General features: G+C 42.6%; 1 protein-coding gene across 16 annotated transcripts in view; it reads left to right on the plus strand.

The window, feature by feature from the left end:
* MIPOL1 (mirror-image polydactyly 1) overlaps positions 1-26798 on the plus strand; it is a 283359-nt gene that overhangs the window by 952 nt on the left and 255609 nt on the right. For 8 of the 16 annotated variants that reach the window (XM_043549731.1, XM_043549737.1, XM_043549733.1 and 5 more), the window contains exon 2: positions 13145-13197. The exons of 7 other annotated variants lie outside the window; for them this stretch is intronic. The gene's annotated coding sequence lies outside the window, so the exon portion shown is untranslated. Of the gene's footprint in view, positions 1-7751; positions 7869-13144; positions 13198-26798 lie in introns of all 16 variants that reach the window. One more of the 16 variants, XM_043549736.1, reaches the window with a different exon arrangement.

Genomic DNA, 26798 nt, shown 5'->3' on the forward strand with positions numbered 1-26798 from the left:
CTGTGCAGGTGGGGAAGAGGGGTGCTGATGTCAGGGTGTCCCCACCCCCCAACGTTCCTACACCTCCTCTCCACAGAGCAGGTGGGGACAGGACAGGGCTCAGGACAGAGGGAGCTTGTTGGCAGCAGCTGCTATCTCAACTTGTTGATCTACTTAAAAAGGCAATGTACTTAGAGTGGGGTCAGCGTACTTAAAGGGGCAATGGGTGTCTGTCTCTCACACAGTGTGTGTCTCTGTCTTTCTCTCTCTCTCACACACACACACAGATGGGTGTGTGTATGTCTGTGGAGGGAGTGGTGCGCTTCAGTGGGATAGCGTGGATTCATCATCACTGTTCAGTTTCGCAGGGAATGTTTGCAGCCACAGCCATGCATCTATTGTGCTCCCTCCCTCCATTACTGCTGCTTTGTAGAGTGTGAGGCTACATTAACAACAATAACAGGTTTCAGAGTAACAGCCGTGTTAGTCTGTATTCGCAGAAAGAAAAGGAGTACTTGTGGCACCTTAGAGACTAACCAATTTATTTGAGCATAAGCTTTCGCGAGCTACAGCTCACTTCATCGGATGCATACTGTGGAAAGTGTAGAAGATCTTTTTATATACACACAAAGCATGAAAAAATACCTCCTCCCACCCCACTCTCCTGCTGGTAATAGCTTATCTAAAGTAATCACTCTCCTTACAATGTGTATGATAATCAAGTTGGGCCATTTCCAGCAAAAATCCAGGTTTTCTCACCCCCCCCGCCACACAAACCCACTCTCCTGCTGGTAATAGCTTATCTAAAGTGACCACTCTCCCTACAATGTGTATGATAATCAAGGTGGGCCATTTCCAGCACAAATCCAGGGTTTAACAAGAACGTTTTGGGGGGAGGGGGGAGTAGGAAAAAACAAGGGGAAATAGGTTACCTTGCAAAATGACTTAGCCACTCCCAGTCTCTATTCAAGCCTAAGTTAATTGTATCCAATTTGCAAATGAATTCCAATTCAACAGTTTCTCGCTGGAGTCTGGATTTGAAGTTTTTTTGTTGTAATATAGCAACTTTCATGTCTGTAATCGCGTGACCAGAGAGATTGAAGTGTTCTCCGACTGGTTTATGAATGTTATAATTCTTGACATCTGATTTGTATCCATTTATTTTTTTACGTAGAGACTGTCCAGTTTGACCAATGTACATGGCAGAGGGGCATTGCTGGCACATGATGGCATATATCACATAGGTGGATGTGCAGGTGAACGAGCCTCTGATAGTGTGGCTGATGTTATTAGGCCCTGTGATGGTGTCCCCTGAATAGATATGTGGGCACAGTTGGCAACGGGCTTTGTTGCAAGGATAGGTTCCTGGGTTAGTGGTTCTGTTGTGTGGTATGTGGTTGCTGGTGAGTATTTGCTTCAGGTTGGGGGGCTGTCTGTAGGCAAGGACTGGCCTGTCTCCCAAGCTTTGTGAGAGTGTTGGGTCATCCTTCAGGATAGGTTGTAGATCCTTAATAATGCGTTGGAGGGGTTTTAGTTGGGGGCTGAAGGTGACAGCTAGTGGCGTTCTGTTATTTTCTTTGTTAGGCCTGTCCTGTAGTAGGTGACTTCTGGGAACTCTTCTGGCTCTATCAATCTGTTTCTTCACTTCCGCAGGTGGGTATTGTAGTTGTAAGAATGCTTGATAGAGATCTTGTAGGTGTTTGTCTCTGTCTGAGGGGTTGGAGCAAATGCGGTTGTATCGCAGAGCTTGGCTGTAGAAGATGGATCGTGTGGTGTGGTCAGGGTGAAAGCTGGAGGCATGTAGGTAGGAATAGCGGTCAGTAGGTTTCCGGTATAGGGTGGTGTTTATGTGACCATCGTTTATTAGCACTGTAGTGTCCAGGAAGTGGATCTCTTATGTGGACTGGACCAGGCTGAGGTTGATGGTGGGATGGAAATTGTTGAAAACATGGTGGAATTCCTCAAGGGCTTCTTTTCCATGGGTCCAGATGATGAAGATGTCATCAATATAGCGCAAGTAGATTAGGGGCTTTAGGGGACAAGAGCTGAGGAAGCATTGTTCTAAGTCAGCCATAAAAATGTTGGCATACTGTGGGGCCATGCGGGTACCCATAGCAGTGCCGCTGATCTGAAGGTATACATTGTCCCCAGATGTAAAATAGTTATGGGTAAGGACAAAGTCACAAAGTTCAGCCACCAGGTTAGCCGTGACATTATTGGGGATAGTGTTCTTTACGGCTTGTAGTCCATCTTTGTGTGGAATGTTGGTGTAGAGGGCTTCTACATCCATAGTGGCCAGGATGGTGTTATCAGGAAGATCACCGATGGATTGTAGTTTCCTCAGGAAGTCAGTGGTGTCTCGAAGGTAGCTGGGAGTGCTGGTAGCGTAGGGCCTAAGGAGGGAGTCTACATAGCCAGACAATCCTGCTGTCAGGGTGCCAATGCCTGAGATGATGGGGCATCCAGGATTTCCAGGTTTATGGATCTTGGATAGTAGATAGAATATCCCAGGTCGGGGTTCCAGGGGTGTGTCTGTGCGGATTTGATCTTGTGCTTTTTCAGGGAGTTTCTTGAGCAAATGGTGTAGTTTCTTTTGGTAACTCTCAGTGGGATCAAAGGGTAATGGCTTGTAGAAAGTGGTGTTGGAGAGCTGCCGAGCAGCCTCTTGTTCATATTCCGACCTATTCATGATGACAACAGCACCTCCTTTGTCAGCCTTTTTGATTATGCTGTCAGAGTTGTTTCTGAGGCTGTGGATGGCATTGTGTTCCGCACGGCTGAGGTTATGGGGCAAGTGATGCTGATTTTCCACAATTTCAGCCCGTGCACGTCGGCGGAAGCACTCTATGTAGAAGTCCAGTCTGCTGTTTCGACCTTCAGGAGGAGTCCACCCTATACCAGAAACCTACTGACCGCTATTCCTACCTACATGCCTCCAGCTTTCACCCTGACCACACCACACGATCCATCGTCTACAACTAGCTCTGCGATACAACCGCATTTGCTCCAACCCCTCAGACAAAGACAGACACCTACATGATCTCTATCAAGCATTCTTACAACTACAATACTCACCTGCGGAAGTGAAGAAACAGATTGATAGAGCCAGAAGAGTTCCCAGAAGTCACCTACTACAGGACAGGCCTAACAAAGAAAATAACAGAACGCCACTAGCCGTCACCTTCAGCCCCCAACTAAAACCCCTCCAACGCATTATTAAGGATCTACAACCTATCCTGAAGGATGACCCAACACTCTCACAAATCTTGGGAGACAGGCCAGTCCTTGCCTACAGACAGCCCCCCAACCTGAAGCAAATACTCACCAGCAACCACATACCACACAACAGAACCACTAACCCAGGAACCTATCCTTGCAACAAAGCCCGTTGCCAGCTGTGCCCACATATCTATTCAGGGGACACCATCACAGGGCCTAATAACATCAGCCACACTATCAGAGGCTCGTTCACCTGCACATCCACCTATGTGATATGTGCCATCATGTGCCAGCAATGCCCCTCTGCCATGTACATTGGTCAAACTGGACAGTCTCTACGTAAAAGAATAAATGGACACAAATCAGATGTCAAGAATTATAACATTCATAAACCAGTCGGAGAACACTTCAATCTCTCTGGTCACACGATTACAGACATGAAAGTTGCTATATTACAACAAAAAAACTTCAAATCCAGACTCCAGCGAGAAACTGTTGAATTGGAATTCATTTGCAAATTTGATACAATTAACTTAGGCTTGAATAGAGACTGGGAGTGGCTAAGTCCTTATGCAAGGTAACCTATTTCCCCTTGTTTTTTCCTAATCCCCGCCCCCCCCCAGACGTTCTTGTTAAACCCTGGATTTGTGCTGGAAATGGCCCACCTTGATTACCATACACATTGTAAGGAGAGTGATCACTTTAGATAAGCTATTACCAGCAGGAGAGTGGGGTGGGAGGAGGTATTTTTTTCATGCTTTGTGTGTATATAAAAAGATCTTCTACACTTTCCACAGTATGCATCCGATGAAGTGAGCTGTAGCTCACGAAAGCTTATGCTCAAATAAATTGGTTAGTCTCTAAGGTGCCACAAGTACACCTTTTCTATTAACAACAATGTGTTAACTCTTGAGGGCTCAGCCGAGTGCTAGTTCATCATTTAGCAGCAAGGCATTCCCTGGGAAATATCACACCCTCTTCCACCCTCTGACTCCATATATAAATGTCTTTTGTCTGGTGAAAAAAATTTCCCTGGAACCTAACCCACCCACCCCCCAACTCCCTTTACATTAATTTTTATGAGGAAATTGGATTTGCTTAACATCATTTTGCTTACAGTAGCATTTTTCAGGACCATAACTACAATGTTAAGCAAGGAGTTATTGTATAGGCAGCAGCCCCAGGGATGGTGATAGGACAGAGCATCCTAGTAGCCAGTGGAGCAGAGAACAGAAAGGGCTTCCACTTTCTGGTCTCAAACCCAATCAACTGAGCCAGCTCCCCTTCTCTTCTTCCCCGTTCCCCCCGTCCCACCCCACTGTGCCAACTCCCTTGCTGACCCCAGTACCCTCCTCAGATTTCTAATCCCCAAATAACTCCCTGCTCCCTGGCTGCCCCCAATCTACTAGCACAACACTCTACCCCACCTCCGACCCCTGCATCTGGCTGCCCCACCCCCTTTCTCCTCCAGTTGACCCCCATACTTCTTATAACACTCTTGCACACATCCCATAGCTCCCCTCTCATGGGCTAGACATGGACCCCTCAGGCTTCCATCCCCACAGAGCCACACAAGCTAACCCAAAGCCAACCAACACCTATTTCCTCACCCTGATGACCCTTGACCCAATTTGAATCTACAGAGGGGAGAGGCAATGCCTTTTGTTTTCTGGGGATGTCTGTCTAACCTCCTGTCTCCCACCTTCAGCTAGGTGATACCAAACCTCTTCCTCTAGTCTCTACCTGCTCAGGAGTCAGGCCTGGCAGGGCTTGTATATCCTGTACTTGTTTCAGATACACAAGTTGCACCTTCAAGTAGTTTTAAATGAAATTCAGTCATTTCAGCATACAAGCATCTGCAAGGTCCAAACTGCATATATCCAGTCACTCTTTTCCAAAAAACAGAACAAAACAAACAGAAAACAAATGTATGATTATCCTTACAGACACTGAGAATTTTCTTTTGCCACATGGAATTGAGCTGTCTGTCCACCATGATAGGCCTCAGCCCTCTCATTTTTTTTAAGGATCAGGAAATACATATCCATAGACTTGATGCCTTTCTTTTCCAGGAGGGATTGGATTTCCTGAAATTTCTTACTGATTTTGTTGATCTCAAATATCAGAGGGGTAGCCGTGTTAGTCTGGATCTGGAAAAGTCGCAAAGAGTCCTGTGGCACCTTATAGACTAACAGACGTATTGGAGCATGAGCTTTCGTGGGTGAATACCCACTTCGTCGGATGCATGTCAAATGCATGTTGATCTCAGAGGCACTCTTGAACATAGCTCAGATGGTGAATTTGGTGGAATTTCTTTTAACTGAATTCTGTAGCCTTCCTTGGAAAGCTGAGGGACTATTTATCCAAGGTGACTAGGGACCATCTGGGATAAAAAGCTTCCTATTTTCCTTCCATGAGGGACACCCTCGAAACTGGATACCAACTGGCTATTTATTCTTTACCCTTTAAAAAGCAAGATGTTTTTGTTTCTTGGAATTAGGGATTTAGGAGGCCCTTTTGGATTATCTGAAAGGGATGATGAATACCCTGAACATGAGTGTCCTGACTCTAGAGGTCTAGGTTGGCTGGTGGCTTCTGGTGAAAGGACTAGATGACAGACGTGAGGGAATGAAGGGTGGCTTTTGTCTCTGTCACTTTGAAGCTCTTAACTTCTCCCTCAAAAGGTGCTCACCATCATACAACAGGAACCCTAGCTTCTGCTGAACCTCTTGAAGACAGAAAATATTTGTAGCTGTGTGTGTGTGCATGCTCTGGCATCCCAGCCACCAAAGACCATCTGAACCTTAGTGCCAAGTCATCTCCAAGCCAAAACAGATCCTACAGTGGAGTTGCGTCTTATGTGGGGGTTAGGTTCTAAAGTCAGTGTGTAAGGCTAAAATTGCATATAGTCAAAATTACCCTTGAAAATCCCTTAAATGGCCCATAAAGTACAGTATACTGTACATGGTTTTGTGTATACAACCCTGCACAGTAATATGTATAAATGTATAATGTATACAGTAATGAACAGTGTATAAAAAAAGAGTACATAACTTGGGTGATGAAAAGCGAGTTGTAGACAAAGCGGTTGGCTCTGGTTCAGCTCGAGAAGTTGATTGTGTAGGCTCATCTGCTGCTGGTTGTTTTTCCTTGAAAAACATGGTGATCGGCAATTGTTGCTGTTGTCTCTTGAGCTGCTCAAACATTTCTTGATACGATCTCAAATCGTCCGTAATACTATGTGTGATTTTGAGACTTCGTTCCATAGAGGGATCGTATTCAGAAATTAAATCATTCTTCATTGGCAGATGCAGCTTCACCAGTAGTCTGCATGTTTTTGAGGTTGAAGCAGTTCCTAAAACTGTTAAGCCAACCTTGGCTGGCTTTGAATTCCTTCTCATCAGAAGGCTGTCCCTCTTCAGCAGGAGGTTTGAACAGTGCATAGAGGCTAAGAGCCTTTTCTTGTAACGTGTTGCCATCGATAGGCACATGTTTATGGTTCATGTCTTCCAGCCATAAGTTTAATGCCTTTTCAGTCTTCACTAAAGTCTTATCACACACCTGGCTCGTCACTTTAGCAGTTATTGGAGCACTTGATGCCACGTCTTGACGAATTTCTCTCTCTTGAATCTTCATGGCATGGATGCTAGATTCGTTGCAGCCATATTTACACGCCACGTTGGAGACTGACATACCGTCTCTCAATAAGTCCAACACAGCCAGTTTTTCCTCCAGCATTGGAACAGATCACTGTTTCTTTGGTTGAGCACCAGATGAAGTAGTTGGCTTGTGTTTAGGGGCCATGTTGTATGAAAAATACGTTATCTTTAAACACTAGAATCACACTCAGCGCGGCGAGATGCTCACACTATGAGAGGCACGCGGGAACTGAGACCGACTGAGGGAACAGCAGATTCATGTCTCCCATCTCATGCTCACTCGGGGCATATGCTCATTGAGTGGAATGGTGGGTGGAATCGCCCACACTATTTACAAGTATCTTGTTATTTTTCTTTTTTTTTTTGCCGAGCGTGTATAGTTGAATTTGTGTAAGTTAAATGCACGTATGATGCGACTCACCTGTATTTTTAAATTCTGCCTGCTTTCTTTTTGGGTAGAATTTCCTTTTGGGTAGAGCTGTTTTCCGTATTCTGAACTGGTATTTACCCTTGTATGACTCAATAGATTGGTGTCAAAGTGGGTGGTACTAATACAGTGTTTCATTTACCTCCTGGTGCCTCTGATATGTTCATTCAGGGCGCCAACTTCTTGTCATAATTATGTGACACACCAATAAAAGGGCAAGGAAGCTTTCAGGTGCTTGCCCAGAGACCTGCCAAGCCACAGTGACTTATAGGGTGAAATTCTGGGTGAAGTCAATGCCACTGATTTCAGTAAGGCCAGGCTTTCATCCAAAGCATTTAGGCCCGGTCATTGCAGATACAGTGAGCCACAAGATTCACCAAACACCGGTCCTTTTAGCCTGCAGTGAATGTCACCACACACGGAAGAGTTTTTGAAGTCACTGTGATGTTTCTTCTCTTCCTTTTTAGCAGGATTTTGGAAGACATGGCTAAGGAATTATACACAAGACAAGTTTTAGGGAAAACTAGATTATTTTAAAGAGAAAACGTTCACATCAGAGGACTAAGGCACCAAAACTTCATTGAGTAAGTGTGAATAAGAGGCGTGTAACAATAAACAATGTAGTCACGCAACAGAAAGTAAAGAACACTTGGAGACACTTGGGAGTTGCCATGGGATGTGGTAGCATGTGACACTCTTGCAGGAGATAATGACATGACTACTTTAAAATGTGAGAGTTATGATCAGTCTGCTGCTAAGAGTATGGGCCCAAGTCTGGGGTTAAATGAAATCTGGTAGCTTTGGAGAAAAATAAATAACTTTTCTTCTCCCTTCTTATCTGGAATGATTCTTTGGGTGTACAATCTGATAAATATATTTAAAGTGAAAAATGTAATATTTTTAATAATTATAAGTATTTCTCTACCTCAGAGGGGGTGTTGTGAGGATGAATACTTTAAAGATTGTGAAGTGCCCAGAAACTGTGGAAATAGGGTAATATAAGTACCTACACCAGATAGTAAGATTACAGCACAACTTAATTTTGTATTCAATATTTCCTACAAACAGCACCCCAAAATGTTTTACAGAGTTAATACCTTCACGGAGTTAAGTAATTAGTAACTGAGGAAAACTACATTAAGTTACTGGAAAGGGAAAATATATTTTGAGCTAGGATTAAAGTGTCACAATAATGGCAAAATGCAGTAGAGATAAAGGAAAGTTGTTTCACTTGGCAGGAGTTGCAGAGACGGTTCTTATACTACCAATGGAGAGATGGTATGGAAGGACTGTGAAGAGGCTAGTCTTAGATTTATATAGGGAACAGGAAGGTAAATCAAGTTAGACTATTAAATCATTAGAAACCAAAATTCATCTAATTTTACCATTCCAGCCCATTTATGTGGCAGAAAAAGCAGGTCCTCTACAAGCAAAAAAGCAATATTTTTTAGACAAGTGGTATGCTGAAGAAGATACTTTAGTTGGCTGTAGGTAGTTATTGTGCATGAACTTCTGAGATAAAGCACATTTTTCCCCCAGAAGCAGGCCTTTCTGAGAATTTGTCAAATCTCTCCCAAATGTGTTCTGATACTTGGAAAATGAATAGCTAGTGTGTTATTACTTAGAAGCCAAGACCTGAAAATATGTTGTTGTTAGAAAGATATTTTCACCAAGCTACAGTACAATTCTGATAAGTTCATTTGCTGAGCCTCTCTTCTTGTGATAAAGTGTTACCAGCAAGTTCTGGAATAAGTAGATACTTATTCCAATACAATAAGTAGACACTTATTCCATAAGTAGATATTCCAGCACTGTAAGAAAATGTAGCTGTTAATTGCTTACAGTAAAGACTTTGCAAAACCTGTGATTGTCACTATACAGTATATGAACATGGATAGTATTAATTATAAGTAAAAAAATTAATGCCGCATTAAAGCTTGAGATTTTAATTGTAAAAAAATCAGGAAATTCAAAATTATTGTTCCCACAGCAAACATAGTTCGTCCCCCTTGCATGTATCAGGAAACAAATAGTAATGTGAATTCTTTAATATATGCATGTTATAAAGACTGAGTAATCATTGTGATGGGAATCTAGAGTAACTCCCCTAAGATAATAAACTTTGTTTGTGGTGACCTTCAAGTATTTAAAATCTCAACATTAATGTTTCATTAACATTTGCGTTAGTTCCCTTGGTTTTTCTCAGTAAGAACATTGCTTGATAAATACTGCAGGATCATCAAGCCCCCAGTGTTCTAGGTTGTCAAAGAACTACTTGAGCATCACTGCTTATCCAGAGATGGAGAATCTATTGTACAAGATCCCCTTTGATACAAAGAACAGAAATAGAATTAGGATGGACTAACTGTAGCAGTTCAGCCTACCAGTATCAGCCGGGGGAGGGTCTACAGTTGACCAGATGTTTCTTCAGCAATAAGTACCACTGCAACAAAACAGGAATTTGTGTAGAGAATTTGTGTATGTCTACAGAATAAAATTAAATTTCAAAATAAAATAGCCAAGGTGTACATAATTAACATTGAGATGCGTCTGTTGTGGATCCATGTCCCCATAATGTCATTCTCTTATATAAAACATTAACTACTACTTTAGGAAAACTTAAAGAGGATCTGCAATATTAAAATAAATACAAATCCATTATCACTTTAGTACTAGGTGTCATATACCCCAAACAAACATGGTTAAACACCCCTGCAGGTTACTTTAACTTATAACATATACCTTTTCTCCTTTGACATCTATCTGCTCACACTCTCAAAATACTAATGGCTGCACCTCCACTGGACAGATTTCCCAAAGTACTACAAGGTTTAATCCTGTGTTCTCATGAGCCTTGTCTTCTCCTGCCCTTCCCAAACACTGCGTCACCTGTGTTTACCGGGACCACAACATCCTCTTCTTTAAAAGAACTAGTTCAGTAATATTATTATCAAAATATAGTTTATTTGATTATTTCCACCTTCGAAGGTATCTGGGGTGACCATATTTCTCAAAGTGAAAACGGGACACCCAAGCCACCTGGTGTCACCACTAGCCCAAGCCCGTTGTGCATGGCTGGTATCTCCTTTTGCTCTCCCCCTCCACACCACACCCCCTCATCCTGATTTTATAGGGACAGTCCTGATTTTGGGGGCTTTTTCTTATATAGGCTCCTATTACCCCCCACCCCCATCCCAATTTTTTATACTTGCTATCTAGTCACCCTAGGCACACCCCACTTTTTTGGCAGAACTGGGCATTTGTCCCGTTTGTTCTTGCCAGCTGATCATCAAACGGGACAAATGCCCACTTTTGCCAAAAAAAAGTCAAGATGTCCGGGACAGGGTTTAAAAAGGGGACTGTCCCAGCCAAAACAGAATGTATGATCACCCTAGGTATTAAATTATTAGTGAATAATCCCCCCTCTATATACACACACACACACACACACTTCAACCAACTTTACTCTTGAAACCAGACACCTGTCAGGGCCTCCATTCCTGATCTCTTCAAAAACAAGGACATTTCCTCACATGCCATTAGTAAGAAACACATCAGATTCCTCCGGTCCCATAACGTTCTTAACGTTCTTAACAAAACAAACAACATTAGCAACACAACAACAAACACCAAGCAGACAAACACAGGAACTTTGTCCTCTCCCGCCAACCCCACCCCCTCAAAAAGCCCCAGTGTGCTCCAGCCCTTTCCCATTAGCCATCTCTCAGAAATACCTAGCCTTTGCATCCCTTCCCCCCAAAATCCCCCGCAGGTCCACCACCACAGCACTCTCCAAAACAACAAGCCACCAGCAATCACTCTCAGCCCCCAGTAAAAACATCCACCGAAGACTCCAGCCCCTACTTCCTCACCAGCTTCAGTGAACAGCTGATCGAATCCTAACCGCCGACTCTTCCCCGCTTCCCATCCCTGCTTATGCTCCTGCTCCTCTTTCCCAGCCGGGGCTCACCTTGCGCACTCCTGAGAGTTGCATGCCTTCCCCCCTCCACATCGGTGTCTCCAGGGCGTGCCTGCTGTCCTCGTCTGCCTGCTCTTGGGGCTTTGTTTGTTCGTTGGTGAGCTGGGGCCGACGAGCATGGAGGTGGCAGTGTGGGGCTGTGGGTGCGCACATGTTTCCCTAGAAAGGAACTATTACCTCCCTGATGATGCAGCCTCTTCCCATAGATCACTTTTATTTTTTTTGCTGCTCCGCTGCCTAGGGGATAGCAAATGAGATGTGATTTTTCTATCACCCAGTGTTTCTCCTTGACATCTAATCAGCTTTCTCTCTCTCATTCACTGTTTCACTTTATTTCTGTTCTGAGTTATTAGCTTGCCATTTTTTGTCCATATTTCTAGCTTCTCTGGTTCTCTGTGCCATTTCTCTGTTCTCACTGCTATTTGGTACCCTTTCCAGTTCAGTACCGTCTGAAAATTTCACTCTTGTGGAATTTACTCCTTTTTCTCAACCATTAATGAGCATATTAAATCAGATCAAACTTACCATTAATCTTTTTGGCATGCCATCTTGATACATGATAGTGTAGGGGTTGCTGTAGCACACTGTTATTGCCCTGAAGGAGAGTGTGTGATGTTGCTTCTATAAGGGTTCAAAAGTCAGCTCTGTTCTTGTGAAGTTCTCAACTGCTCACTCCTCTAATTTGGTGGAAAATTAAAGGAGAAGCTCGGCTTTCACTTAAACATATTACCTTTTCTTTCCCCTCCCCATGTGCAGATAGCCTTGTGAATGTAAACTGGTCACCAGAGTTGGGCTCAACTTCTGCTGCAGGAGGCTGAGTGCTTAAAGTTTTCTCTCACCTGTGTGACCCACAATTTTACGTAAAACAAGTCAATTGCTTTTGATGTCTATCCCCAAGAGTCCTCTGGCTAACTCTTCCCAGAATCATTAGGCCATCTTTGTGCATAGTAGTGTAGGCAGGAATCAGTTACATTTGTGGAAGGAGGCCAGTGGTAAAATATATTTTGCAGGAGCACCCAAAAATGCAAAAGCATAGCCTGTAACGTGTTAGCTCAAACCTCTCAAATCTGTGCTGAGGCTTCCTTTCACTTGTGTGGATTAGTGACTAGTTTAACATTTATTTTAAAAACTTACTTTCAGACTAAGGCTTATTTTAGTAAATTTCATCTCACAGCAATATTTCAGCAGCTAAATACTGTTGAAAAGAGGATTTCTGGTTTTGCCTTTTCCCTTCTCTTTAAATGTAAACTATTTGTGAAATGTCATGTAAACATCAGTGGAGACTGAGAAGTTCTGTTTATTCACAGAATAGATACAGCATGGAAAGCATCAGTGTAAGCTTCTTCATGCTTTTCCATCAGTATGCCTCAATGGTACCGTGGGTCTACCAACTCTTAAGCATGAGAGGGCAGTAACCATGCTGTCGGCTGATATAGTATTCCTTAACGTGTACAATATATCCACTTTTTGTAGTTAAAACACTTTATAAATACTGATTTGTACAAACTACCACCAAGGGTGCTTATCGCTACCAAATTGATTGTGGTTATTCGTTGTGGACTCCTATGCACTAGGAACTCAACAGGAAAATGGATGGTTGTAATGGAAATATTAGTAATATCTTCAGTGGACTGGCTTAGATATGTTATAGAAATTATATGGATATAGTTAGATAACTTAAAATTAGAATGGCAAAAAGAATATTGTGAACTTGAAGACGGCAGGAGGTGATATTTGATTATCCGCACTGATATTAACGAGCTAAATAATATTAGTTGAAGTTTTAGTATGTGCTGATTTGTGCAGATCCAATAGAACAGAAACAAGTTAACAACTGCTTGAGAGTTTTTTACTGTAGCTGTTCTGTCTCCCTTGTAATAGGTGCTGTACAAACACTGAAGAAGACATATGACCACATACACTGAATACCAAAGGTTATGTATTACAGAGCTGTTTGTGGCTTTCTTTATACTTAGAATGGCAAATAACACTGACGTTGAAGTAAATTTAATTATGGTGGATGGTAAATGTCATTTTTTTAATTGCACCAACTGTTTACAACATGATTGAAGGGATTTTACTCAAAATTTAAAAAAATCACCTTTGAATTTAGAATAAATGTATTTTTAGTGTATAAGGGTAACTTTTAAGAAATGTCATTTACAACTGAAAGCCAGGTATTTGGGATTGTAACAGGGTGCTGGCCAGGAGGTCCTGGCCAGGCCCCTGTTAGCCCAGCTCCAATTAAGGGGTATGGCTCGCCTAAGGGCTTGATGAGAAACACCTGTGGACCTTATTAGCTGGGGGCTATATAAAGCTGGCAGGAAGGAAGCAAAGGGAGGAACAGGAAAGGGAGGAGCCTGTGGCTGTAGGTCCCTCCTGGCTGAGGGAGCTAGCTGTCCCCCAGGGAGCAGTGTTGAACAGACTGTATATAGATGGTGGTAGGAAGTGACATTGTAAATAAAAGGGCACTGGTGCTTGCACTCTAAGCCGTCTCCGGCTGATTTGTGGCACGAGCAGCGAAAGGCTCCGTTACAGGGATGAATATGCTTTCATAACCTTAATTATAGCATTGGTTGCCACCTGGCAAGACTAATATGTAGGATTTAGTTTTAGTCAGCACACAGCAATCTTAGGTCAGCCTTACATTTCCAAAAGGTGTGTGTAGCAGTAAACTGTATGAGAAAATGTCAACTGCATATACAAATAACTTGCATAATATTGTGTGTCACTGAAGTTGGCTGAATCTCACTGAACAGATTACCAGATTCATTTTTATTTTTAGAGGAAATGAATCTTAGCTGAAATTATGTAGGTAATACTGTCATTTGTCTTTCAGAGGCTATTGTTTATAATTAAGGCTACATTTTAGTCATGGGTATTTTTAGTAAAAGTCATGGAAAGGTCATGGGCAGTAATCAAATATTCACGGCCCGTGACATGTCCATGACTTGTACTATATACCTGTCAAGGTTCCTTCCCCACTCTGAACTCTAGGATACAGATGTGGGGACCTGCATGAAAACCTCCTAAGCTTACTTTTACCAGCTTAGGTTAAAACTTCCCCAAGGTACAAACTATTTTACCCTTTGCCCTTGGACTTCCACTGCCACCACCAAACTTTATCTGGGTTCCCGAGAAAACGTAGTTTGGAAACGTCTTTCCCCACAAAATCCTCCCAACCCTTGCACCCCACTTCCTGGGGAAGGTTTGGTAAAAATCCTCACCAATTTGCATAGGTGACCACAGACCCAAACCCTTGGATCTTAAGAACAATGAAAAAGCATTCAGTTTCCTTACAAGAAGACTTTTAATAGAAGTAAAACAGAATCACCTCTGTAAAATCAGGATGGTAAATACCTTACAGGGTAATTAGATTCAAAACATAGAGAATCCCTCTTGGCAAAACCTTAAGTTACAAAAAAGACACACAGACAGGAATATTCATTCTATTCAGCACAGCTATTTTCTCAGCCATTTAAAGAAATCATAATCTAACACATACCTAGCTAGATTACTTACTAAGTTCTAAGACTCCATTCCTGTTCTGTCCCCGTCAAAAGCATCACGTAGACAGACACAGACCCTTTGTTTTTCTCCCTCCTCCCAGCTTTTGAAAGTATCTTGTCTCCTCATTGGTCATTTTGGTCAGGTGCCAGCGAGGTTACCTTTAGCTTCTTAACCCTTTACAGGTGAGAGGATTTTTCCTCTGGCCAGGAGGGATTTTAAAGGGGTTTACCCTTCCCTTTATATTCATGACAATACCCCTAACTAAAACTTGGGCCGGGGGCTGCAGGTGCTGCGGGGTGGGGTGGGGGGCACCGTGGGTGCTGGGGAGAGGGCGGCCTGGCCCCCCTGCTGGGAGGGGATGATTGGCGGGGCTGGCAGGCTCCTTACCTGGCTCTATGCAACTCCCCAGAAGTGGATGGCATGTCCCTACAGCTCCTAGGGAGAGGGAAGGCTAGGGGGCTCTGCATGCTGCCCCCTCCATGAGCGCTTTTCGCTGGGAATCGCAGCAAATGGGAACTGCAGGGGCATGCCTGCAGGCAGGGGCAGCATGTACAGCCCCCTGGCCCTTCTGCCTAGGAGCTGCAGGGACATGCCGTCCGCTTCCGGGCAGCCCCCCGAGGTAAGCGCAGCCCCCGCCCCAGCCCTGGTTCCCCTCTGACACCCAACTACTGCTGCTGCTGGAGGGGGTTGGGGGCGATGGCCAAAGATTGCCCCACCAGCAGCCAGTGCGGCTGGCCCAGGGCAGCCCTGGATCCAGCTGCACCAGCTATTGCAGAAGTCACAAAGTCACGGAATTTGTGACTTCTGTGACCTCCATGACAGACACGCAGCCTTATTTATAATGCTTGTAGCAAACTATTATACTGTCATGAATGAAAATAAGTTATTCTGCATGCAGACAAATAGTGACTTTGTTCTTGGGACACTTTTGAGAGAAAGCAGAAATAATGATTGTTTGAAATCTTCTAGGGCTGTCAAATGATTTTAAAAATTGCAATTAATTGTGAGATTAAAAAAATAATCACAGTTAATCACAGTTTTAATCGCACCGTTAAACTATAATAGAATACCAGTTTAAATTTATGATAAATGTTTTTGATGTTTTTCTACATTTTCAAATATATTGATTTCAATTACAACACAGAATACAAATACAGTACAGTGCTCACTTAATATTATATTTATTACAAATATTTGCACTGTAAATCTAGAAGTTGAAGCATGACGGGGCATACAAATGTTTAGCATATCTGGCACGTAAATACCTTGCAACGCCGGCTACAACAGTGCCATGCGAATGCCTGTTCTCACTTTTAGGTGACCTTGTAAATAAGAAGCAGGCAGCATTATCTCCCATAAATGTAAACAAACTTATTTCTCTTAGCAGTTGGGTGAACAAGAAATAGGACTGCGTGGACTTGTAGGCTCTAATGTTTTACATTGTCTTATTTTTGAGTGCAGTTATGTGGAAAAAAATTCTACATTTGTAAATTGTACTTTCATGATAAAGAGATTGCACTACAGTACTTGTATGAGGTGAAGTGAAAAATATTATTTATTTTTTCTTTTTTAGAGTGCAAATATTTGTAATCCAAAATAATAATATAAAGTGAGCACTGTACACTTTGTATTCTGTGTTGAAACCAATATATTTGAAACTGTAGAAAAAATCCAAAAATATTTATAATACATTTAAATTGGTATTCTATTATTGTTTAACAGTGTGATTAAAAACTGCAATTAATCGTGACTATTTTTAAAATCTAATTAATTTGTTTTGCATTAATCTCTTGAGTTAACTGCAATTCATTCACAGCTCTAAAATCTTCCTTTAGCTCATTCTCATTTCTTCCTTCCAGTATTGAGTTTTCATTTCAGAAGGATGCGGGTAGGGTAATGCACAATTGAATTGATTCTGAGGTTGGAACCAGGTGTACTCTTTCTTTGGTGTATGTAAATTAATGAAAATATTCTATTTAAAAAAGAAGAGGCTTATAGTTTTATTGGCATCAAAGAGGTAATGGTTACATGCAGGGCTTTACTTTCAATATGTGGTAGTTCATTATCCCGCTTTAAATCTCTGTTTAAAAGTAGAAGAAAAAGACATGCTGAAAAACAGTATGAGCAGTCATTGCTTTTCTTGTTTCTGAACTTCATTAAAAAAAATTCAGTGTTGAAAAGGTTCACAGAATTTTTTTGTGACTTTATTTCCAGGAGTAGATGCAAGTATTGTTAAAATATTGTTCTCTGTTTTTAGTAGAGAATAAGTCTACTAGACTGATATTATAGATCTCCATTTGATGTCTACTTCCTAGTAGGAAAACTGATATGCGTACATCACAATTTATAGTAATTGAATTAGCCAATTAAAGGCCTGATCTTTTTGAATTCAGTGGCAAAACTCCCATCAATTTCGATATTGTGGGACTGGGTTCTAGGTATGGAAGAAATAATAGGTAATGAGTTAATCTTCTCGCTGTCAGTATGGTTTTAATGATGCAGAATTTACCAAAATCCATAGAACATTATAATGTCCAAATTCAACCCTTACTTTCATCCTGGGTAACTCCATTGAAGGCAGAATTTTGATTTCGTGTAATATGTTAATTTGAATAGCAATGTTGGAACCAAATCTTCAGTAAATTAAATGATACGCATTTCTAACAGGGAAAAAGGCAAAATCTAAATCTCTGCCAGTAGATTCTCTACTGCTAGTACAAAATGTGATGCTTTTGGAATGTAAAGATAATTAATATATTAATAGAATGGGGAAAAAGTTTAATTCCTTGATCATGAATGCCACTTACAAAGCTCAGTACTGAGTAAAAGCACAGGATTTTTTTGGTGTCTGGTCTGAGTTTGTATCCAAATGCGAGAGAGCTTAGAAAAGCTTCTTCTATGGTCCAGAATTGTGTACTTGAAGGACATTGGCTGAGTTTTTAATAGTCTTTAGAAAATATGGAGGTTTTCTGGTGATTTCTGCTTGCTCTATATTTTAACTTTATGAGGAAAAGGTGCAGTTAGCTCTGAAAATCTTATTGATCAAATTTCTGCATGGAATCGATTACTTAAATATTTTACAGATACCGATTTAGCAAATGGTACCAAATTTAGGGTATGTCTACACTACGAAATTAGGTCGAATTTATAGAAGTCAGTTTTGTAGAAAGCGTTTTTATACAATCGATTGTGTGTGTCTCCACACAAATACTCTAAGGGTGGAGTGCGTCCACAGTACCGAGGCAACCATCGACTTCCGGAGCATTGCACTGTGGGTAGCTATCCCACAGTTCCCGCAGTCTCCGCTGCCCATTTGAATTCTGGGTAGAAATTCCAATGCCTGATGGGGCAAAAACATTGTCACGGGTGGTTCTGGGTACATATCGTCAGGCCTCCCCTTCCCTCCCACCCTCCGTGAAAGCAAGGGCAGACAATTGTTTTGCGCCTTTTTTCCTGGGTTACCCATGCAGACACCATACTACGGCAAGCATGGAGCCCGCTCAGCTCACCGTCACCATATGTCTCCTGGGTGCTGGCAGACGTGGTACTGCATTGCTACACAGCAGCAGCTCATTGCCTTTTGGCAGCAGACAGTGCAGTATGACTGGTAGCCATCGTCACCGCACTCCAGGGTGCACTTTTAGCTGACTTCGGTGAGGTCGGTCAGGGGTGCCTGGGCAGACATGGGAGTGACTCAGCCAGGTCATTTCCCTTTTAAGTTTCGTCTCATGGAGATTCAGTCCTGCCAGCAGTCATACTGCACCATCTTCTGCCAAGCACCCAGGAGATGACGATGGCTAGTCATACTGCACTGTCTGCTGCCAGCAAGATGTATAAAGATAGATGAAGTGGATCAAAACAAGAAATAGACCAGATCTGTTTTGTATTCATTTGTATTCATTTTCTCCCCCCTCCCTCCCTCCCTCCGTGAAATCAACAGCCTGCTAAACCCAGGATTTTGAGTTCTATCCTTGAGGGGGCCATTCTGTTTTTCCTTGATGTGAAGCCACCCCCTTTGTTGATTTTAATTCCTTGTAAGCCATATTGTCAGTCGCCCATCCCTCCATCAGAGCAACGGCAGACAATCGTTTCATGCCTTTTTTCAGTGTAGACGCCATAGCACTGGGAACATGGAGCCCGCTCAGATCACCGCGGCAATTCTGAGCACTATAAACACCGCGTGCATTATGCAGCAGGATATGCAGAACCATAACCTGCAAGAAAAGCGAAACCAGGCGAGGAGGAGGCAACTGCAGTGCGGTGACGAGAGTGATGAGGACATGGACATAGACTTCTCACAAAGTACGGGCCCCTGCAATGTGCACATCATGGTGTCAATTGGGCAGGTTCATGGCGTGGAATGCTGATTCTGGGCCCGGGAAACAAGCACAGACTGGTGGGACCGCATAGTGTTGCAGGTCTGGGATGATTCCCAATGGCTGCAAAACTTTCACATGCGTAAGGGCACTTTCATGGAACTTTGTGACTTGCTTTCCCCTGCCCTGAAGCGCAAGAATACCAAGATGAGAGCAGCCCTCACAGTTGAGAAGTGAGTGGCAATAGCCCTGTGGAAGCTTGCAACGCCAGACAGCTACCGGTCAGTCGGGAATCAATTTGGAGTGGGCAAATCTACTGTGAGGGCTGCTGTGATGCAAGTAGCCAACACAATCACTGAGCTGCTGCTATCAAGGGTAGTGACTCTGGGAAAAGTGCAGGTCATAGTGGATGGCTTTGCTGCAATGGGATTCCCTTACTGTGATGAGGCAATAGACGGAACCCATATCCCTGTCTTGCCACCGGAGCACCAAGACAGCGAGTACATAAACCGAAAGGGGTACTTTTCAATGGTGGAGGAAGGAAGCACCAGGTGGGGTGGTGGAGGTAGGAAGGACAAGGCCACACAGCACTTTAAAACTTATTGAATGCCAGCCTTCTGTTGCTTGGGCAATCCTCTGGGGTGGAGTGGCTGGGTGGCCGGAGGCCCCCCCACCGCGTTCTTGGGCATCTGGGTGAGGAGGCTATGGAACTTGGGGAGAAGGGCGGCTGGTTACACAGGGGCTGTAGCAGCAGTCTGTGCTCCTGCTGCCTTTCCTGCAGCTCAACCATACGCTGGAGCATATGAGTTTGATCCTCCAGCAGCCTGAGCATTGACTCCTGCCTTCTTTCAGCAAGCTGACGCCACCTACCATCTTCAGCCCGCCACCTCTCCTCGCAGTCATACTGTGTTTTCCTGCACCCTGAGATTGTCTGCCTCCATGTATTTTGCTGTGCTGTCAGTGTGGGAGGACAGCATGAGGTCAGAGAACATTTCACCGTGAGTGCGTTTTTTTCACCTTCTAATCTTCGCTAGCCTCTGGGAAGGAGAAACATATGCAGCTGGTGGAGGGGAAAAAAAGGGAGAGTGGTAGTTAAAAAGACACATTTTATAGAACAATGGGTACACTTTTTCACGGTAAACCTTGCTGTTAACATTACATAGCACATGTGCTTTCATTACAAGGTCGCATTTTGCCTCTTATTGAGGGTATGCTAGTTTGGTGTGAGAGATCACTCATGCAGGCCCGGGCAACAGAATTCAGCTTGCAGGCAGCCATGGTAAGCCACAGTCTTTGGGCTTCTTTAACCTTCAAAACATGTGGGAATGGTTTCAAACAGCAGTGCCCTCATTTCCGATACGAAGTAGCCGTGGGGTTGGCCTTTTAAAATGGGTTGGCAGTTTAAAAGGAGGGACTGCGGTTTCCGGGTTAATGTGCAGCAGAAACCCAACTAACCCTCCCCCCCCCACACACACCCCCAATTCTCTGGGATGATGACTTCACCCCTCCCCCCACCGCGTGGCTAACAGTGGGGAAGATTTCTGTTCAGCCGCAGGCAAACAGCCCAGCAGGAACAGGCACCCCTGAACGTCCACTTACTAAAACCACCCTATTTCAACCAGGTGACCATGAATGATCTCACTCTCCTGAGGGTAACACAGAGAGATAAAGAACGGATGTCGTTTGAATGCCAGCAAACACTGGGACCAAACGCTGCAATGCTTTGTTCTGCAATGATTCCCAACTACGTGCTACTGGCCTGGCATGGTAAAGTGTCCTACCATGGAGGACGGAATAAGACTGCCCTCCCCAGAAACCTTTTGCAAAGGCTTTGGGAGTACATCCAGGAGAGCTTTATGGAGATGTCCCTGGAGGATTTCCGCTCCACCCCCAGACACATTAACAGACTTTTCCAGTAGCTGTACTAGCCTCAAATGCCAGGGCAAATTAATCATTAAACACTCTTGCTTTTAAACCATGAATAATATTTACAAAGGTACACTCACCAGAGGTCCCTTCTCTGCCTTCGGGGTCCAGGAGCTTGCCTTGGGTGGGTTCGGGGGGTAGTGGCTCCAGGTCCAGGGTGATAAACAGATCCTGACTGTTGGGGAAAACAGTTTCTCCGCTTCTTTGCTGTGAGCTATCTACAACCTCCTGCTCATCATCATCTTCCTCGCCCCCAAAACCTGCTTCCGTGTTGCCTCCCACTCCTTGGACGGAGTCAAAGCACAGGGTTGGGGTAGTGGTGCCTGCACCCCCTAGAATGGCATGCAGCTCATCATAGAAGTGGCATGTCTGGGGCTCTGAACCGGAGTGGCCATTTGCCTCTCTGGTTTTTTTGGTAGGTTTGCCTGAGCTCCTTAATTTTCACGCGGGTCCCTGTTATAGCCTCTGTCCTTCATGCCATTGGAGATTTTTGCAAATATTTTGGCATTTCATCTTTTCGAACGGAGTTCTGCCATCACGGATTCTTCTCCCTATACAACGATCAGATCCCGTACCTCCTGTTCGGTCCATGCTGGAGCTCTTCGGCGATTCTGGGACTGCATGGTTTCCTATGCTGATGGGCTCTGCAGTGTGACCTGCGCAGGTGAGCTTGCCATGCTGGTCTAACAGGAAATAAGATTCAAAAGTTTGCGGGCCTTTTCCTGCCTACTTGGCCAGTGCATCTGAGTTGAGAGTGCTGTCCAGAGCGGTCACAACTGATCACTCTGGGATAGCTCCCAGAGGCCAATACCGTTGAATTGCGTCCACAGTACCCCAAATTCAACCCAACAAGGCTGATTTCAGCGCTAATCCCCTCGTCGGGGGTGGAGTAAAGAGATCAATTTTAAGAGCCCTTTAAGTTGAAAAAAAGGGCTTCGTCGTGTGGACGGACAGGTGCAGGGTTAAATCGAGGTAACACTGCTAAATTCGACCTAAACTTGTAGTGTGAAGGAGGCCTTAGACTAGCTTGGGAGAAGCAGAATAAGGATCTTTCAAGCATGCTAGTGGATATGTATGAATTTTAATTTTAAAAATTTGTCACAGAATTTGTACAATTAAAAAAATTATCGTGCTGCATTCCAATTTTCAGTGCATAAATCTTTGCAGAACTGGGGTCTTAATTGGTGTTTTCATAGTTACATCAGTTTATTTTCTTTAGGAGAATTGAGTTTCACTTCAGTTTTCTTGCCATACTACATTCAGCGTTACATACTAAGTACAGGATTCAAATGTGAACCCCTTCTTTGTATTCTGCTCCATCAACTAGTGCTAGTGAGTGGATTGCCCCATTCTTGGATGTACTAATAATACTTCTGATATAAGAATAAAATATCTTAGCACATACTTTGTTTTTTTGACAGTTTTCCCCTGTGCATTATAGATTAGCTTAATTTTGAGAGCTTGATTGATTGGCAGAAAGACAAGTTTATAGACAGACAAGTGGCTGTTTCCCTGCAGAGTTGGAATGGATTAAAATAAGATTGTGGAAGGCTCGCATTCATGTGTTATTTCCCTGGTGCAAGCACACCTCTCAGTGGCCTTTCAGTTCATTGCAGCAGGATGCGTATCTAAACATTTCAGAAGTAGGAACTGCTTACCAGCCACCCTCCATATGCGGAAAGTGTTACTTGCTCAAGTAACTTTATTTGGTTTGGAATACCTGTTGTTATTTTAATTAATTTTATTCTGATTGTGTGATGGAGCAGTTTGCAATGTAAGAATTTACTGAGAGGCATGAGTTATAATATCCTGCTGTACAAAAGTGTTTGTGTTGGAAGTCTTATTCCTTCATATTTAGTTACAACATAGGCCTTTGTCTTATATCAAATTAGTATTAAAGCACTTATCCTACACCTCATCCTGTATGTTTTGTTCTTGCCACATTTTTAATACAAAAAACTATTTTACAAATGTTTTAGACACTATTTTTAAAGAAACGTTGTTAGAACTACTTTGTGTATCTCTTCACCTGTAAAGCTAGCATGCATACTGTGAACGACATAGGACTCGGAAGAAGATAAAAATAATAATATGAAGTATTTGTTCATATCTCTTAGGTACATTACAATAAAATCATAATGTTATGATGTTAAAATCCAGGATCTTGTCAGGGCAAGAAACAAGTACTGTAGACCATTGGAAAGAGGTGAACCAGCTCTCCCATTTGAAATGACTTTCCCATAGATTGTCACTCATTGTCACTCAACATGAGGCCGTCCGCACGAAAAGCACAGGCCTCTACCATTTGAGCCAAAGGAGTAACAGTACAGTATGTAGGAGCAATAGTAGGTTCTACTCTAGTCACTAGAGGGGGATATGACATGGTTATCCTGCATGTTACATGTTGTACATTTATTTCCAGACCAGATGGTTCACAAGGTATTGAATGTTAATATTTTTCTTGCCCAGAACTAAATGCTGCAAGTACTGGATATCCTATTTTTGGGTGGAAAGAAGTAATTTTGTAGTATGTTATTTTCTGAAAAATACATTTATTTTCCTAAATGGTGGTATTTTACCTGAAAACTGTTTAAAAGCATACAGTGTAAGCATGTATGCCATGTGGAATGGTTTATTTTATACATTTTTAAGAAAAGAAGAGAGAAAATAGTTCTGGCTGAGGTGGATTACAGGGTAGTGTGCAAGCAAGGTACACATGGTGATGCCATTTATTGCCTTCATGTCAACACAGTATACAGCTAGGGTTGTCCTGGAGTCTCCAGGAATTAAAGATTAATCTTTAATTAAAGATTGTCATGTGCTGAAAACTCCGGGACTACGTCCAAGCAAAATTGACAACAGTGTAAATAGCATATACATGTATTATATTATGGTGGAGCAGTAGCTAGACTATAGGCAACATTATATCAGTTTTCAGTTCAATAGGAGTTTTTACCCTTTATATGATGTGTGTACTTTTCTATATATTATATTAATTATTTGAGTGTATAGATAATGTATGTAACTATAATAAAATTTACCAATGCTGATATGAATGCTGGGCTTCAAGGTAAGTGGCACTAGTTTCCCATCAATACAATTCTCCTTCTCCAAGGTTCTTGATCTGTAGTTGGATTTTTTAGAGTTCAATTCTTCAAGGTACAGAACTGCAACTCACATTCAGGTCAATAGAAATTTTGAGGTTGTTCAGGGCCTTGCAGTAGTGGGTGTTCAGCAGTGATGGACCTACAGAGAAATTGGTTGGCTGGTTTTAGATGCAGTCCCAGTGAGTGAAAGTAGCAATATTTCTCATCCGATTTATTTTGTATATATGTATTTATCTCCTCTGTTTTGTTTTTATTTTTCAGCATTATGTGTATGGCATTTATATCACAATTTTTCCTGTCTTGTTATACATAAATGCCATTCTCTGTTGCAACAAAATATTGGGACATGGTTTCCCTTGACAGAAAAATCTCTGATAAAAACATCATATGAGTTGCTTGCTTTGTGGCAATTTGTATTGTAATTAAGGTATTGTGAATGAAGAAAAGAACATAAAATATCAGCAATAATTTCAACATGTATTCAATACATTTTGCCTAATTTCAAACCCACTCAAGTATCACAAGTTTGAAACTGAGAACAGAGCTTGAACCTTCTGCGGCTTGCATTCTGTTCGGCACTGGAATTTTGCCAATTCCTGTCTTTTTGCTATCAGTACCTTGCCCTGGGCTAAGACACGTGGATTTCTACATCTGGCGGGGCACTAACTTTCATCCCATCACATAGTTAAAAAGGGGAAGAGAAGCATCTCCATGACCTTTGAGTAGGATGACAGATGAAATGCAACCCTTTTCCCTGCCCTATGTCAGGAAGAGATGGTGGAGATCCATAAATGCTTTCTGTCATTCAAGGGACCAGGGAGTGAAGTTCTCACAACCCTTGAAAGCCATGTCCATCTGCACTCACCCACCCCAAAAGGCTCCAGGTACCATACCCACTTTCTTACCAGTGTTGTTTGATGGGTTGGGTGTGGTTAGCATTTTATGTTCCCCTCTAGCACTTTCTATAGGAGGCAAATTGCTTTACCGCGCATTTTCTGTCTTCCAGTAGCCTGGCAAAAAGTCTACTACACCCCACCATCAAAGGGAGACTGTTCTGGTGAGCAGGCAGGGGAGGAAGACTAGTCGTTCAACACTTCATCTAGCAGCAGCAAAACACGGGAAAATAATTTTGACTATGTTCCATAGTGCTATGAAAAGCCCCAAGAAACCGAGGCAATTCATAGTGTATGAGAAGCTGAGGGAGTTTGGGCATAGTGTTGTGATATATTCACTCTTTTTTTTTCTCCAGCATGACTGAGGGTGCAGTGCAGTTCTTCCCTGCCTGATGATGGGGGCTATGGGAATGGTTTGAAAGCTTTGGATTTCCAAAAACACAGACTTCCTTTGTGAAAAACAGAACTCTTGGAGAAATAGTTGGAAATTTTTACAAGGTTCACTTGTTCCTATTTAGATTTGTTTTGGAAAAGTGTTGATTTGATTTTGTACTTTAAAATAAAAAAGAAAATTAAACCCTACAAAAATACAGTACAGTACTGTGGTGAAGGAACAATGTTAATGCCACAAATGAAATATGAACTTAAATGAAGATGTTCCTTTTTAAAATAAGTCGTATGGCTTGACCTAAAGTCCATTGAAGTCAGCGGAAAAACTTGCATTGACTTCAGTGAGTTTTGAAATAGGCCCTTTGTGAATTATACAGTGTAAACCCAGGATTTCAACTTTCAGTAGTTTTCTTGCTTTTGTGAGAATAATTCAGGTACTCCACATTATCTAGACATAGTTTGGTAATTTAAGAAGGTCTGTGTACTTAAGTGTGCTATTTTTTGTGTGTGCACACTCTTTCACACCCGCTGGGCATAGAATCATAGAATCATTGAATATCAGGGTTGGAATGGACCTCAGGAGGTCATCTAGTCCAACCCCCTGCTCAAAGCAGGACCAATCCCCAATTAAATCATCCCAGCCAGGGCTTTGTCAAGCCTGACCTTAAAAACTTCTAAGGAAGGAGATTCTACCACCTCCCTAGGAACGCATTCCAGTGTTTCACCACCCTCCTAGTGAAAAAGTTTTTCCTAATATCCAACCTAAACCTCCCCCACTGCAACTTGAGACCATTACTCCTTGTCCTGTCATCTTCTACCACCGAGAATAGTCTAGAACCATCCTCTGGAACCACCTCTCAGGTAGTTGAAAGCAGCTATCAAATCCCCCCTCATTCTTCTCTTCTGCAGACTAAACAATCCCAGTTCCCTCAGCATCTCCTCATAAGTCATGTGTTCCAGACCCCTAATCATCTTTGTTGCCCTTCGCTGGACTCTCTCCAATTTATCCACATCCTTCTTCTAGTGTGGGGCCCAAAACTGGACACAGTACTCCAGATGAGGCCTCACCAATGTCGAATAGAGGGGAACAATCACGTCCCTCGATCTGCTGGCTATGCCCCTACTTATACATCCCAAAATGCCATTGGCCTTCTTGGCAACAACTTGCATATTAGTATGTAAATGCATACATTTCAGATAACACTAATAAACCTGTGTAACTTGTCATTGTGTAATGGTAAAAATGATGGTACGCTATGAAGCATGCTTGAAAGCCTGGTAAAATAATCCTATCCGGTGTATCTATAAAAAAATATTTTCTCAGGTTAAATAGCTTTTGTTCTCACAAATATTATCTTTGAATGTGTAATAAAGTTAATACCCTATTGGATAC

Source organism: Chelonia mydas, chromosome 6 (assembly GCF_015237465.2).
Source record: "Chelonia mydas isolate rCheMyd1 chromosome 6, rCheMyd1.pri.v2, whole genome shotgun sequence".
Classification (NCBI taxonomy): Eukaryota; Metazoa; Chordata; order Testudines; family Cheloniidae; genus Chelonia; species Chelonia mydas.